This window comes from Oryctolagus cuniculus, chromosome 4 (genome assembly GCF_051225735.1).
Source record: "Oryctolagus cuniculus isolate XC-2025 breed Fujian yellow rabbit chromosome 4, ASM5122573v1, whole genome shotgun sequence".
NCBI classification, from domain to species: domain Eukaryota; kingdom Metazoa; phylum Chordata; class Mammalia; order Lagomorpha; family Leporidae; genus Oryctolagus; species Oryctolagus cuniculus.
In genome coordinates this window covers 134,458,673-134,473,169 of record NC_142870.1, presented here as the reverse complement: position 1 = coordinate 134,473,169, position 14,497 = coordinate 134,458,673, and the positions used below count along the sequence as shown (strand labels likewise).

At 37.9% G+C, this 14,497-nt stretch overlaps 1 long non-coding RNA gene across 1 annotated transcript in view; it reads right to left on the bottom strand.

The window, feature by feature from the left end:
- LOC127482870 (uncharacterized) overlaps window positions 1–14,497 on the bottom strand; it is a 265,120-nt gene that overhangs the window by 68,855 nt on the left and 181,768 nt on the right. The window lies entirely within an intron of this gene.

The window sequence follows — 14,497 nt, the reverse complement described above, 5'->3', positions numbered from 1 at the left end:
ATCAAGGGCCTAAACAACAAATAAAACACCAAATTCGTAGGAGGACAAAATAAGAAAATAGAGAATAAATAAACATAATTGAAACAAAAAATACAAAAGATTATTGAAATGAGAACTGATTTTTTGAAAAAATAAACAAAATTGATACACCAGTGGCCCAACTAACCAAAAAAAAAAAAAGAGAGAGAGAAAGAAGACCTGAATAAATAAAATCAGAGATTAACAATGAAATGCAACAACAGATATCACAGAAATAAAAAGAATCATCAAAAGTAACTACAAAGAGCTGAATGCCCACAAATTGGGAAATCTAGAAGAAATTGATAGATTACTGAACACAAAAAAAACTACCAAAATTGAGTTATGAAGACCAAGAAAGCCTAAATATACCAATAACAAAAATGAAAATTAAATCAGTAATAAAGACCCTCCCAACAAAGAAAAGCCAAGGGCTGGACGGCTTCACTGCTGAAATATACCAGACATTTATAAAGAACTAATTCCAATTCTTTTCAAGCTATTCAAAACACTTGAAATGGAGGGAATCCTCCCCAAATCCTTCTGTGATGCATACATCATATTATTACTAAACCAGAAAAAGATACAACAGAGAAAAAGAACTATAAACTAATATCCCTGATAAACATAGATGCAAAAATCCTCAACAAAATCCTTTCATGATGAAAACTTTAAGCAAATTGGGTAGAGAGATAACATTCCTTAATGCAATTTATGACAAACCCATGACCAACATCTTACTGAATGGGGAAAATCCGGAAGCATTCCCCCTAAGATCCAGAACCAGACAAAAATGCTCACTCTCACAACTGCTATTTAATAAAGTTCTGGAAGTTTTAGACAGTGCCAGTAGTCAAAAAATAATCAAAGGGATACAAATTGGAAAGGGGGAAGTCAAACTGTCCCTACTTGCACATGACATGATTCTGTATATAGAGGATCCAGAAGACTCCAATAAGAGAATGTTGGAACTCATAAAAGAGTTTGGTCAAGTGGCAGGATATAAAATCAACACACAAAATCAATAGCCTTTATATACACAGACAACGCCATGGCTGAGAAAGGACTTTCATGATCAAGCCCATTCATAATAATTATAAAAAATTAAATAATTTGGAATAAGTTTAACCAAGGATGTCAAAGATCTTTATGATAAGAATTATAAAACATTAAAGAAAGAAGAAGAAATTTAAAAATGGAAAAATCTTCCATGTTCATGGGTTGCAAGAATCAATATCATCAAAATGGCCATACTACAGAAAGTGATTTATAAATTCAATGCAATCACAACCAAAATACCAATGACATTCTTTTTGATCTAGAAAAAACAATGCTAAAATTCATATGAAAATATAAGAGACTACGAATAACTAAAGCAATATTATACAACAAAAACAAAGCTCGAGACATCACAACATTAGATTTCAAGAATTATTACAGGGTAGTTATAATAAAAACAGCCTGATACTGGCACAAAAACAGCTGTGTAGACCCATGGAACAGAATAGAAATTCTAGAAATAAATCCATGCATCTACAACTAACTTATATTTGATGAAGAAGCTGAAGTCCGTTCCTGGAGCAAGGACAATCTCTTCAACAAATACTGCTGAGAAAACTGGATCTCCACCTTCAGAGGTATGAAACTAGATTCCTATCTTACACCTTACACAAAAATCCACTCAGAATGGATCAGAGGCCTGAATCTATAACCCAATACCATCAAATTACTAGAAAACATTGGGGAGCCTCTGTAAGACATTGGAATAGGCAAAGAGTTCTTAGAAAAGGCCCCAGAAGCACAAACAGTCAATACCAAAATTAAGGAATGGGATTACTTAAAGCTGAGAAGCTTCTGCACTGTAAAAGAAACATTCAGCAAAATACAGAGACGATCAACAGAATGGGAGAAAATATTTGCAAACTATGTAACTGATAAAGAGTTAATATCCAGAATCTATAAAGAGCTTAAGAAATTCAACAACAACAACGACAACAAAAAACACACACAAATAATCCAGTTAAAAAATGGGCAAAGGACTTAAACAGGTATTTTTCAAGAAAGAAAATTCAAATGGCCAACAGACACTTGAAAAAATGCTCAGGATCATTAGCCATCAAGGAAATGCAAACCAAAACCACAATAAGGTTTCATTTCACTCCAGTTAGAATGGCTTTCACACAGAAATCAACAAATAACAAATGCTGGTGAGGATGTGAGGAAAATATACCCTAATCCACTGTTTGTGGGAATATAAACTGCTGCAGACACTGTGGAAGACACTATAGAAATACAGCAGAACTCTGAATATAGACCTACCATATGATCCATCCATCCCACACCTGGACTGCAACTGGAAACCATTATACTTAGTGAAATAAGCCAGTCCTAAAAATATAGATACTGAAGTTTTCCTTGATCTGATGTGACTAACAGAGTACCTAAAATGTAATGTATAGAAATGAAATGGACATTTTGAGATTCAATGATTGTTTACAACCCTTGTCTCTTCTATTGAGGAACGATGTTTTTGTTTTCTTCATATTATTTGTTGAATGCTTTTACTTCGTACAGGGTTAACTTTATGATCATTAAATATGAAAGTAGATCTTGGGGCTGGAGCTGTGGCACAGTGGGTAAAGCCACTGCCTGCAGTGCCAGCATCCCATATGGACACTGGTTCAAGTCCCAGCTGCTCCACTTCCCACCCAGCTCTCTGCTATGGCCTGGGAAAGCAATAAAAGATAGCCCAAGTTCCTGGGCTCCTGCACCCACGTGGGAGACCCAGCAGAAGCTCCTGGCTCCTGGCTTCAGATCAGCACAGCTCCAGCTGTTGCGGTCATCTGGGGAATGAACCAGCAATGGAAGACCTCTCTCTCTCTCTCTCTCTCTCTCTATATATATATATATATATATATATCTTTCTATCTCTATCTATATCTATATCTCTGTCTCTGCCTCTCTGTAGCTCTGCCTTTCAAATAAATAAATGAATCTTTTTTTTAAAAAGTAGATCTTTGTAAAAATTAAGAGTGGGAATGTGAGAGGGAAGAGGAAGAATGGTTGGAGTGTGGGCGGGAGGGAGGATAAGGTGGAAAGTATCACTATGTTCCTAAATCTTATTTATGAAATATGTGACACTTACATAACTTAAATAAAACTTTAAAATAAATTGTGAAACAGTCCTTTGCTGTTGTTGCATTGGTGCCTGTCTCTCTCTTTAGGTCTAGTAATATTTCCTTTATCTGAGTGCTCCAATCTTGGGTACATCTGTGTTTACAAGTGGTTTTTTTAATTCCTTCTTGCTGGATTGAATCTACTGCTGACCTTTGCCTTTCTTGTATCCAAAAAACTATTTTTTTCCAGGTTCAGGAAATTTCCTGTCATTTTCTCTTTGAATTTGCCTAATACTCCTTAGGTATTTTCAAGTGCCAGCTGAATCTCAATAACTCAATATTTTCTGTTTCCCTGCTTTCCCATATTCTTACAGTTTTTTTCATTCCTCTTATTTTTTTTCCTCCTTCAACTTTATATTTTCAAATAACATGCCTGTGAGTTCACTAAATTTTTCTTCTATTTTACCCATCCTGCCATTATCACATTGTATCATATTTTTAGTTTCACATAGTATACTTTTCAGTAGAAGGATTTCTGCTTGATTTTATTTAACTACTTCTATCAAATCTCAGAGTTAGAATATTGAATCTTTTCTCTGTAACCTTCAGTTTCATTGAGTTTTCTTAAATAATTATCTTGAAATCTTCATCCAAACACTTGAAAATTTCTATTTCTCAATCGTTGATTTCTGACATCTTTTTATGCTCTTTAGGGGAGATAAAGGCTCCCTGGAAGTTTTTGATGCCTGTGGTTTATGACTTTGTATATCAGAGGATTAATTGTAGTAATCCAAATTCATTTGTAGCTGTTCTGGAAATTCTAACCACTTTGTCTATTTTCTCTGAATTTTCTCATTCTTCTACTATTTCAGCACTAGATAGCACCCTAAGTCAGTTTTGCACCAGGTCCAATATTCATATGATATTTTTTCAACTTAATATTTTATTTACTATTTTTGAGATAACATTTTAATTTAAATTATAGTCAAAGTCTTAAAGCCCCACTAAATAAAGAGTCCAACAGGTGAAAAAGTAAAACACCATAGTCCAGCAAGAAAATAGGCAAGATTATAAATAATGATCAAATGAAAAGATGTTCAACCTCATTGATATAAACTTTAAAACAGTTACAAAAATCATCAAAACTAGCTGGTGCCGCGGCTCAATAGGCTAATCCTCCGCCTTGCGGCGCCAGCACACAGGTTTCTAGTCCCGGTCGGGGCGCCGGATTCTGTCCCGGTTGCCCCTCTTCCAGGCCAGCTCTCTGCTGTGGCCAGGGAGTGCAGTGGAGGATGGCCCAAGTCGTTGGGCCCTGCAACCCATGGGAGACCAGGAAAATCTCCTGGCTCCTGGCTTCGGATCAGCGTGGTGCGCTGGCCGCAGCGCGCCGGCTGCGGCAGCCATTGGAGAGTGAACCAATGGCAAAAGGAAGACCTTTCTCTCTGTCTCTCTCTCACTGTCCACTCTACCTGTCAAAAAAAAAAATCATCAAAACTATAGTAGTACGTAATTCTATCAATTCATTTGACAAACATTTAAAAAAAGTTTTACAAGAATACTGCATTTGCAGCACAACTTATACACATAATAATTTCTCTTTTTTAAAGTTATTTTTAGCTCCCAGATATAATGCAGATTATTCAACTATATAAAAAAGAATGACATTCTATCATGCGCATCAAAATGGCTTCATGTCCTCCCTTAAAAGTTCTTAAGTTTTTATTGATTGTATATTATAATACTTCCCCAACTCAAATGTGACCCAAGTCTGCAGTTTGGATTTTGTTTAGCAGGAACTCTGGGAATGCTTCAAAAAGGGATACCTATCCCTACTAGCCTCTTCTGGGCCTGTGACAAACTTAGACTCTTTGTCCTGTGTCCACAAAAGCCATGATGTTAGATCATATCCAGAACCCACAGAACCAAGATCAGTGCAGCCTGAGGATAAGACAAAAGTTCATTCTCCGATGGTCTCTCTGTAGCTGAGTTGGCCTCATTGCCTGATGCTGCACCTATAAACCATTGGTGATGCTGACTGGAATGTAAGACTGCTCAACTGGGACATGGAATTCCACTGGGCATTGCAGCAGAGCCAAAGATTCTGTTTGCAGGAACCGGCAGGGGGATAAGAATTGCTAAGATTGCTCAATGAGGACAGTGTTGTGACACAGCAGGTAAAGCCACCACCTGTGATGCTGGCATGCAATATGTACACTGGTTTGTGTCCCTCTTGCTTCACTTCCAATCCAGTTCCCTGCTAATGTGCCTGGGAAAACAGTGGAAGATTGTCCAAGTGCTTGGGCCCCAGCACCCACGTGGAAGACACAGAGTTTCAGACTCCTGACTTTTACCTGGCCCAAATTCGGCCATTTTGGCCATTTGGGAAGTGAACAAGTGGATAGAATATCTCTCTCTCCCTCTCTCTATGTAACTCTGCCTTTCAAATAAATAAATAAGTCTTTAAAAAATGTCTGCTCAATATTAGATACTGTCAGGCTGGCACTGAGTCCCAAAATAGTCCTGTGATTCCTTGCTGTGTGGCCACTGAGGCTAATAGAGATCTTTCAGCTACTCTGGTGAGCCCAAGAAGATCAGACCTGGGCCTCACAGTCACCAGGCCCTCTGCAATCTTGGGAGGGCACATCAGACTCACAAGAGGCTAGTGGTGATACATGCCAAAACAAGTGTGTCCCATTAGGCTGCACTCATCTAATGATGGAAGCTGATAAGATCTGCCAAGTGTTGGGTACTACCATATCACAACTGGGTCCCAAGACACAGTCCTGTGGTCCTTTCTTTCTGCCCAAGGTTGAGGGAGCATGATAAAGGCAATCCTTTGGCTACCCAGACTGGCCCAAGGCTGGTCATAACTGGGTCTCAGAGTCACAGGTCCCTGAAGTCTTGAGAGTGTCTACCAAACCTACCCAAGGCCAAGAATGATACATGCCAAAACCAGTCTGACTCATCAGAGGCAGGTCTCTCCCTGATATCAGGCATATCTAGTGACTAAGTCTATGAGTACCAGGCAGAGGGGTGGGAAGAGAAGTTCGGGCTTTTTCCTGGTGCTTGGTTTTCGCATGGTAGGGTCTGAGCTCTGAGGTGCAGTCCTAAGTTCCCCCTCCTGGCCATTCCGTGCAGCTAGTTTGGTTTCTGCTAGCAGTTGAGTGAGCCAGAACTGCAGCCACCCTGCTTGGAGGCTCAGAATACTCACTCCGTAGGTATGGGTCTGGGAGGCTCATGATGACAGAATTTTCTCCTGGTGGGTCTGGCACTGGAATTCAATTCTCTATCCCAAGCAGAAGGTGTCTCCCCATATCATGCTCTTTGAAGATGTTGGAGTGGTGAGGCCAGCAGCACTTTCATTCTTGCTTCCTTCAGTGCAACTTTTCTTGTAATTATAACAAAACAAAACATATCAAATAAGCCCTCTGCCCTTTTAACATTGTTCTTCTTCATCTGGCATTCCCTTAAAGTGTATATTGTCCTGTCATATGGCCTGCCTTATTTATTTTTGTTTTTCTGACTTGATAATTTTTAATGATATATCTTCAAGCATATGAATTCTTACTTCTGCTTAATCAAATGTGATGTTGAAATCCTCTAGTGAATTTTCAAATTGAATCATTGGAATCTTCAGCTCCAGAATTTCTGTTGGGCTCTGCCTTATAATTCCTCTCTCTTTGTTGATAGTCTCAGCTTGTTCATAAATCACTTTTCTGATTTTATTTTGTTGTGTGTTCTAGAAGTACACAGACTTCTTTCAGGTAATTGTTTTGAATTTTGTAAGATAACGCATAGATATGGTTTCTTTAGGTTCAGTGGCTGGAGATTTATTTTATTCCTTTGTGTAAATTTGTTTCTTTGTATATCTTACTATTTCCTAGCATATGTGCTTTTTTTTGTTTTTGTTTTAAGGTTTTTGGCAATTATTCAGTGAGGGAAATACACAGGAAAGCAAGGGTTTCCTTTAGGGGAAAAAGAAGTCTAGAAACATAAGTTGGGTCCATACCAGGCAGAGAGCAGGCCACGTGGAGCAAGCATGCAGTTAGGTTCAGCCACAGGTAGCATAATTTGGCAGGAAAGCAGAGAGCGGAGGCCAGAAGGCCAGTTGCCCAGAAGTACGGGACAACAAGGGCAGGTCCACCATGCTCTGAGCCTTTTACTCACTTCCAAAGGGGAGTGCTTACATAGTCTGACTGGCAGGTAGACGTACAGGTGAGGTCAGGTAGGGGTGTGATATCAGGAAAGAGGTCAGGGCGAAGGTGTGGTCTCCAGCTCAGAAATCTAATCAATATGTGCTTTTGAAAATGCAGTCACTTTCAGATTTCATGGACTAGGTTCATAAAAGAGAAAAAATTTACCAATCAACCTGGCCAGAGAGTCCAGAGCCTCTTCAAAACTTTCCTGAGAATGCATCTTCTCTGAGATGGTGCATGTAGTTTTCCAATTAGTGAGAGGTCTGTCTGTTTCTTTTTAAGGAACTTGCAATTTTTCATTGTGTCAGGTATCTCTACTGTACCACAGGCTCTTCGTCACTACAACAAGCTTTCAGCAGCGGCTGATGTATCAGCAGCAGCTCCCAGTGATTCAGAGTATTCCAGTTCCATTAGGATGCCAAGTCAGGTGAGACACGATCATTCCCTGAAGCAACCTCCTGCAAAGCCAGAAGTCAGAAGCACATGCCACTCTTCTCTTTCCTTCCTAAGGGAGAAGCCACAAACTGGGCCTTCTCTCTGGGTTGTGCCAAACTGGGCTGGATTTTGTCTCTGATTCCAAGTACGCTGATTCCCCACTAGTACTCCCAGTTGGACTAGACAAAAAGTCAGTTCCTCAGGCATCTTCTTCCCCAAAGCCACAATGTTAGACATCTGTGTCAATCTTCTACTTCCTCCGTTAAAAGCTATGTTGACTTGGGAACAGGGCCACCGAAGATGAAGTCAAAGCAGTTTCTTTATCTCAATGTAACTGCTCTTACCTCTGAGCGTGCCTGTGGTACTGAAACCCCCTAATTGGAGGTTTTTGGAGTTCTATTATGGGTCTTAATGTTTTTTTGAACTTTGTTTTGTTGTTAAATTCGTGTCTCTTCAAGGGAGTGAGATTTGGAACTTCCTATTTTTCCATCTTGTTGATGTCATCATCATCACGTTACTTCATTTTTATCCATCAAACTTTTATTAATGTCTCCCACTTGCTGTTCCTAGACTGTGTGCTGATAATGCAGAGTAAATGATACAGCACTTGGGTTTTAATTATTACATTCCCATTGGTCTTAAATTATCCTGGGGACATATTGATTCAAGTACAACTATTATGTACATTTGGTTCAATTTAATTTGCTTGTTAAATGTTAACTCACTACTTGCCTTAATTTATGGCTTATCAAATATGAAATTCTTAGAGAATAAAAATATTAAATGAAATAAAAGCAAAATATAATATAGTAAATGAGTGTATGTAATTTCTAGTAACTGAAGGACTTTACATATGTTATCATGTAAACAAACTCTAAATTAAAAACAGAATAATGATATGTAGAGATTCTGCCTACTTTATCTAAATCTGAATTCCAATTTTGTCAGTTGATCCCTATGAATGTGTTGTTAAATATAATTAATTCTAGTACTTTGTAATATGTTTGTTTTTAGTTTTACTAGTTCTTGATTACTATTCTATTCTATGCCTTGTATTGGTTACCTGTTGAGTTTTCCTGGAGGCTCTGTTCTTCAACATGCCTCCTATCCAAACTTTGTACATCACAGTTGCTCCCCGGGCCAGAATCAAATGGACAAGAGCAAGAATTCAATCTGACATTGACCTACTACACTCTATCTTCTGATAATGTGTAATTGAGCACAAGAAATGTTAACTTTTTCCCAAAGAAACCTTTTTTTAAGGAATACAAATTTCATAAGTACAACTTTAGGAATATAGTGATTCTTCCCACCATAATCGCCCTCCCACCCACATTTCCACCCCTCATCCTCCTCCCTCTCCCCTTTCCAGTCCCATTCTACATTAAGATTCAATTTCAATTAACTTTATACACAGAAGACCATCTTTATACTAAGTAAAGTTTTCAACAATTGGCACACACGCACACACACATACACAAAACGGTTTGAAAACAAGTTTTACAGTTAACTCTCAAAATACAACTCATTTTTCAGAAGTCGTGCATGGAAAGTTAATACACATGACTCCTATTGTTAATTTAACAATTAATACTCTTACTTATGACATATGAGGCTCTTGACATGAGCTGCCTAGGCTACAGATGCCTTTTGAATCCACAAACTCCATCAGTATTTAGCCAAGGCCATAAAAGCGGAAGTCTTCTCCTCCCTTCAGAGAAAAGTACATCTTTCTCTGATGGCCACTTCTTACTGCTGGGGTCTCACTCACAGAGATCCTCCAAATAGTACATATTTTGCCACAATGTCTCAGCTTTCCATGCCTGAAATGCTCTCATAGGCTTTTCAGCCAGACTAAGATGCCTTAAAGTCGGATTCTAAGGTCAGAGTGCTACTTAAAGTGATTGCCATTCTATGAGTCTGCTGTATGGAATACTTCCCATGTTGGAGCATTCTGTCTTATATAATTCTATCTATTATTATTAACAGATATTTTATCCTCTTTATATGATCACTTTAACACTTAATCCTATCTATATGTTCATTTTAACACTTAATATGATCACTTTAACACTTAAGATGACATTTTTAACACCCAGCATAATGGGATTTGTGGTCCAATGGCAAGTTTTTAAACTATACCCTAAGAAGTAAACCTGCAGGAATGTATGCAAAACTATACAGGTTTACAGTTATAAACTTCCTTCCTGTTTATTTCCACTTTTATTTTTTACTGAGATCTATTAATTGACTTGATACACATATGACTGACTCTATGTTAAGTAAAGAATTCAACAATGGTTTGAAGAAAAAAACCTATTTCTTAGCAGTCAAGACAAGAGCTGTTAAAGTTATTGCTTCTCAAATTGTCAATTTAACTTCTACATATTTCCTGTTTGGTGCTCTATTAGTTATCACAGATCAGGGAGAACATATGGTATTTGTCCCTTTGGTACTTGCTTATTTCCCTAAGTATGATGTTTTCTAGATTCATCCATTTTGTTGAAAATAACAGCTGTGTAGTATTCCATAGAGTACATATTCTATAATTTCTTTATTCAGTCTTCAGTTAACAGGCATTTAGATTGATTCCATGTCTTAGTAATTGTGAATTGGGCTGCCATAAACATGGAGGTGCAGATAACTATTTCATTTCCCTTGGGTAAAATCCCTGGAGTGGGGTGGCTTGGTCATATGGTAGTTTTACATTCATATTTCTGAGGTATTTCCATTCTGTCTTCTATAGTGGTTTTACCAGTTTACATTCCCACCAACAGTGGTTTAGGGTACCTTTTTCTCCACATGCTCACCAGCATCTGTTGTTTGTTGATTTCTGTATGTAAGCTATTCTAACCCGGGTAAGGTGAAACCTCATTGTGGTTTGATTTGCATTTCCCTGAATGCTTTGATTTTCATTTCCCTGAGCATTTTTTCATGTGTCTATTGGCCATTTGGATTTCCTCTTTTGAAAAATGGGAAGTTTTCTGTTATTATTTCACTAAAAAGGCCTCCTAATCCTTTTTCTCTTTCTACACCTTCAGGAACTCCTAGAACCCATATGTTAGGTCGTTTGATAGTATCCTGAAGATTCCCAACAGTGTTCTTTAGTTTTCTAATTTCTTTTTTTTTTTTTTGTCTAACTGTATAATTTCTTGTGCTTTGTCTTCTAAGTCAGATATTCTTTCTTCTGCCTCACTGATTCTGTTGTTAAGGCTTTCCACTGCATTGTTTATTTATTTTATTGAATCCTTCATTTCCAAGATTTCATTCTGATTTCTTTTTAAGATCTCAGTTTCATGGGAGAAATTTTTTTCATGCATTGCTTCTGATTACTTCTATGTAATCTTATGATCAATTTTTTAATTCCATTTCTGGCATTTCTTCAATCTCATTATCTCCACAATCTAGTATTGAAGTGTTGTGTTCTTTACAGGACGTCATATTACCTTCCTTATTCTTGTTCTTGAATTCATGCATTTGTTATTTGGCACTTGTAGAGATACTCATTGGTTTCTTTTTTCTTTGTTGTTGCTGCTTTTATCTTTGTACTATTCCTCTATAGATTAATGGAGTGTCTGCTTTCAGGGAATACCTAGAGATGTATGGTGGATGTGGCCAGGGAGCTCTGTTCAGTTCTCCAGAGTGAAGGGCGTGTCTAAGGTGACACACCCAGGTTTGGCTTGGCAAATCTCTCTTTTTTATCAGAGTGCAGGTTTATTCTCCTCAGCTGAGCTCCTCTCTTCAAAGGAGACTAGTGCCTGAGCTCTATCCCTAGTGGATATAATATTTGTCTGCTCTGCTCCAAGGACCACACAAAGGATTTGTGCAGTCATCAGTATAAGCTCAGATTTCCCAGCAGTGTCCCTCACCAGGTAACCAGGGAGGCCTGAGCATGTGGAGCCTTTCAGAGTGACTGCCCAAAGTCCCAGCCACACTATGAGCCCTCCCACACAGTCTCAATTTTTCACAGTCCCAGTACACAGGCCTTCCACAGTCATGAGCACCCAGCCCCCTGTCAGTTCTCCCCACCAGACTCAGGAGTTTCCACTCAGTTGGTTGTTGGGCATGGACATCTGCTGGCACAGCTATTACTTATGTCCAAAATGGCACCTGCTCTCTATTGGCTTGTTACAGAATACCATTTCAGGGTGATCAAAGAGAGAGAAACATGCCCCTCCTTTTTTATTCTCCTCTTATTTGGCTGATACACTATCTCCCACTGGGCTCCAAGCTGGAATCCCTCTAGGCTCTTTCTGCAGCTTTATCACCAGTGGATTGGGCTGCTGCAGTCTGGTCTCACCTCACTCTCCAATGCTGGTGCAGAGTCTCTCAGCTGCTGGAGTCCTGAGTTGTGGACATCCATGTTCTCCACGTAAGTCCACTGTGTCCCTCTAATTTGCACTGAGTTTCTCTGCTATTGTCTCCCTAACCCTTCCTTGAGACTGCACTCTCTCCACTTTTTTTAAACTATCTTCTCCTGGACTAGAGCAGTAAGCTCCCTGACTACTCCACCATCTTAATCCCCAGGAAATGTCAATTTAGACTCTATATTTGGAAGATGTAATTTCATTAGCCTAGGGAAAGCAATATTCAGTCATATGAACTACAAATACAGCATTTTGGTTTTCCAATGACTAAAAGTAAAATAAATGAGCATAAAATAAGTCAGACAAATATTTGAGAGAAAAAGGCTTTGAGAGGTCTTCAAGTCATTTCTAAAGTCCACCTGTTTTTTACACATGGGGTCTGTGAAGGCTCCAGGTAATATTATAATAATATTTTCCTTTTACTCAAGGTAGTCACATTTGTCTCTGTTTAACTTAATTAACACATTAGCTGTAATACATTGCTATAAATAAACATATCTCCTAAGTGAATAAACCAGACATTCTCTACACAGAAATGATAAGTTTCTAATTATCATTTTTATGTAAATCATGAATTCATCCTTTCTGGGGTTCAGTGTATGACTAAAGGGTATATGGAAGATGAGATCAAACACGGTAAATTGTCCATAAAAAGTAAACTACAGTAACTAACCCACTTCTTTGTAGATTCTATCAATATAATACTATTGGTGGAACACCTAATATTTTCTACCAACAATAGAGAAATAGACACTTAGTAGGGTGTGTTATGTGGCTCAAGCAACATTAAAAACAGACAATTATTGGCTGATTGTTCCAAAACAGGGGTATTATCTTCCAGATAGTAAAGACCCTTTACCTAAACATGTTTTTCCAAATGAAACTTCAGCTCAGGTGAAAATCAGCAACTATTCACTAATAACTTTGCCCAAAATGCAAACTCTCTTGCCTTGTTCAGTGTCAGTTCTACTTTTAAAGATAACTTTCAACTAGAAGAGTTTATCACATAAGCTTGAGGAGTTTCTGTCAAATGATTGAAAGCTGGGAGGTTTCAGGTAATGGAAAATGCTAGCTGTTACAAAATGAGATTTAGATTTTCTCTTCTTCTTGTAGTACTAAAACCAGTGGCTTTCCTGGCCAGTAAAAGCCTTTTCAAAGTTATGATTAATTTTTGTGTTTTAAATAAAGTGATCTTTGTAAGAGGCCTTTTCTTAATGATTGGATTCGACTTAGTCTTCAGACAAATAAAATTTCATATAATAGTCAGCTAACTGGTCACTGGCCAGTTGCTTTCAGAATGACCAGATGTTCATTAACATAATCAATCCATGCTGTCTCCCTCCATGCTCCAGCTAAAATACACAGCTTTCCACTGCACCATATCCAGTACAGGGTGTGACAATAATTTGTATGTCTATCACTAGCCAAAATCATTTTGATCCACTCCACCTCCCACCTCTTTGCCTTTCTTTGTTTATCCATCTCACACTTTGCACTTGCTTCTCCCCCAAAACTAAGGATATTACAGCAAATATATTTGTTTGAGTGATCTTTCTATAGTTCCTGACTTCTTTAAGAAAAGTCAATATATAAAGCTCGTTTGAAAAAAAAAAAAGCAGTTTCAAATTAAATGGGCTTAGAGGTAATAAATAAAGACTTTCATTGACTACAGACCATGAAGCTAACAACTTTCACTTTATGTTTATAAGTCAAATTTTGGTTGGCACATTGACAGTATTTTCTTTTATTCCATACACTCTTTTAATAGTTAAGCACTGTGACTAAATGGCTTTTCCCTCCCATGTTTCCTGAATAAAATGCCAATCAAGATGAAGGAAAATGTTTAATCTATGACGTGGTCTATGGCCAGTTCAAGTTAACCTCATTTATCATCTTCCTAAACCGGGGCTTTTAAATGTATCTAATGGACACAATCCTAAATTGTATAATCCACATGGTGAAAGTATGGTTCTACCACTATTAAGGTGCCATTGTTAATACCTCATTGCCAAAGCAGCAGAATGCAGAACGTACTCAAACATAAAAGCCTCACACTGTTCTTGGGGGAGTTCAGTTAGTCATTGGCTGTGTAAATGTGCAATTTGTTTCTACTATATAGACCTTGAAATGAGCTACATCCCAAAGGGTGCCCCCACAACATCTGGAAGATAGTGAATAGGTCAAAAATGCCACTATGTGATTTTTCTTTTGAAATGCCAGTTTACAGACAGATGTCAAGATGCAGGCTCTAATCAAAATTTTAGAAATCTGCATAATATTTAGAAAATATTTACATAAATGTTATAATGACTGCCTAAAAATTAATTGTAAAGTGACACATTTATTTTATGCTACAGAAGGAAAT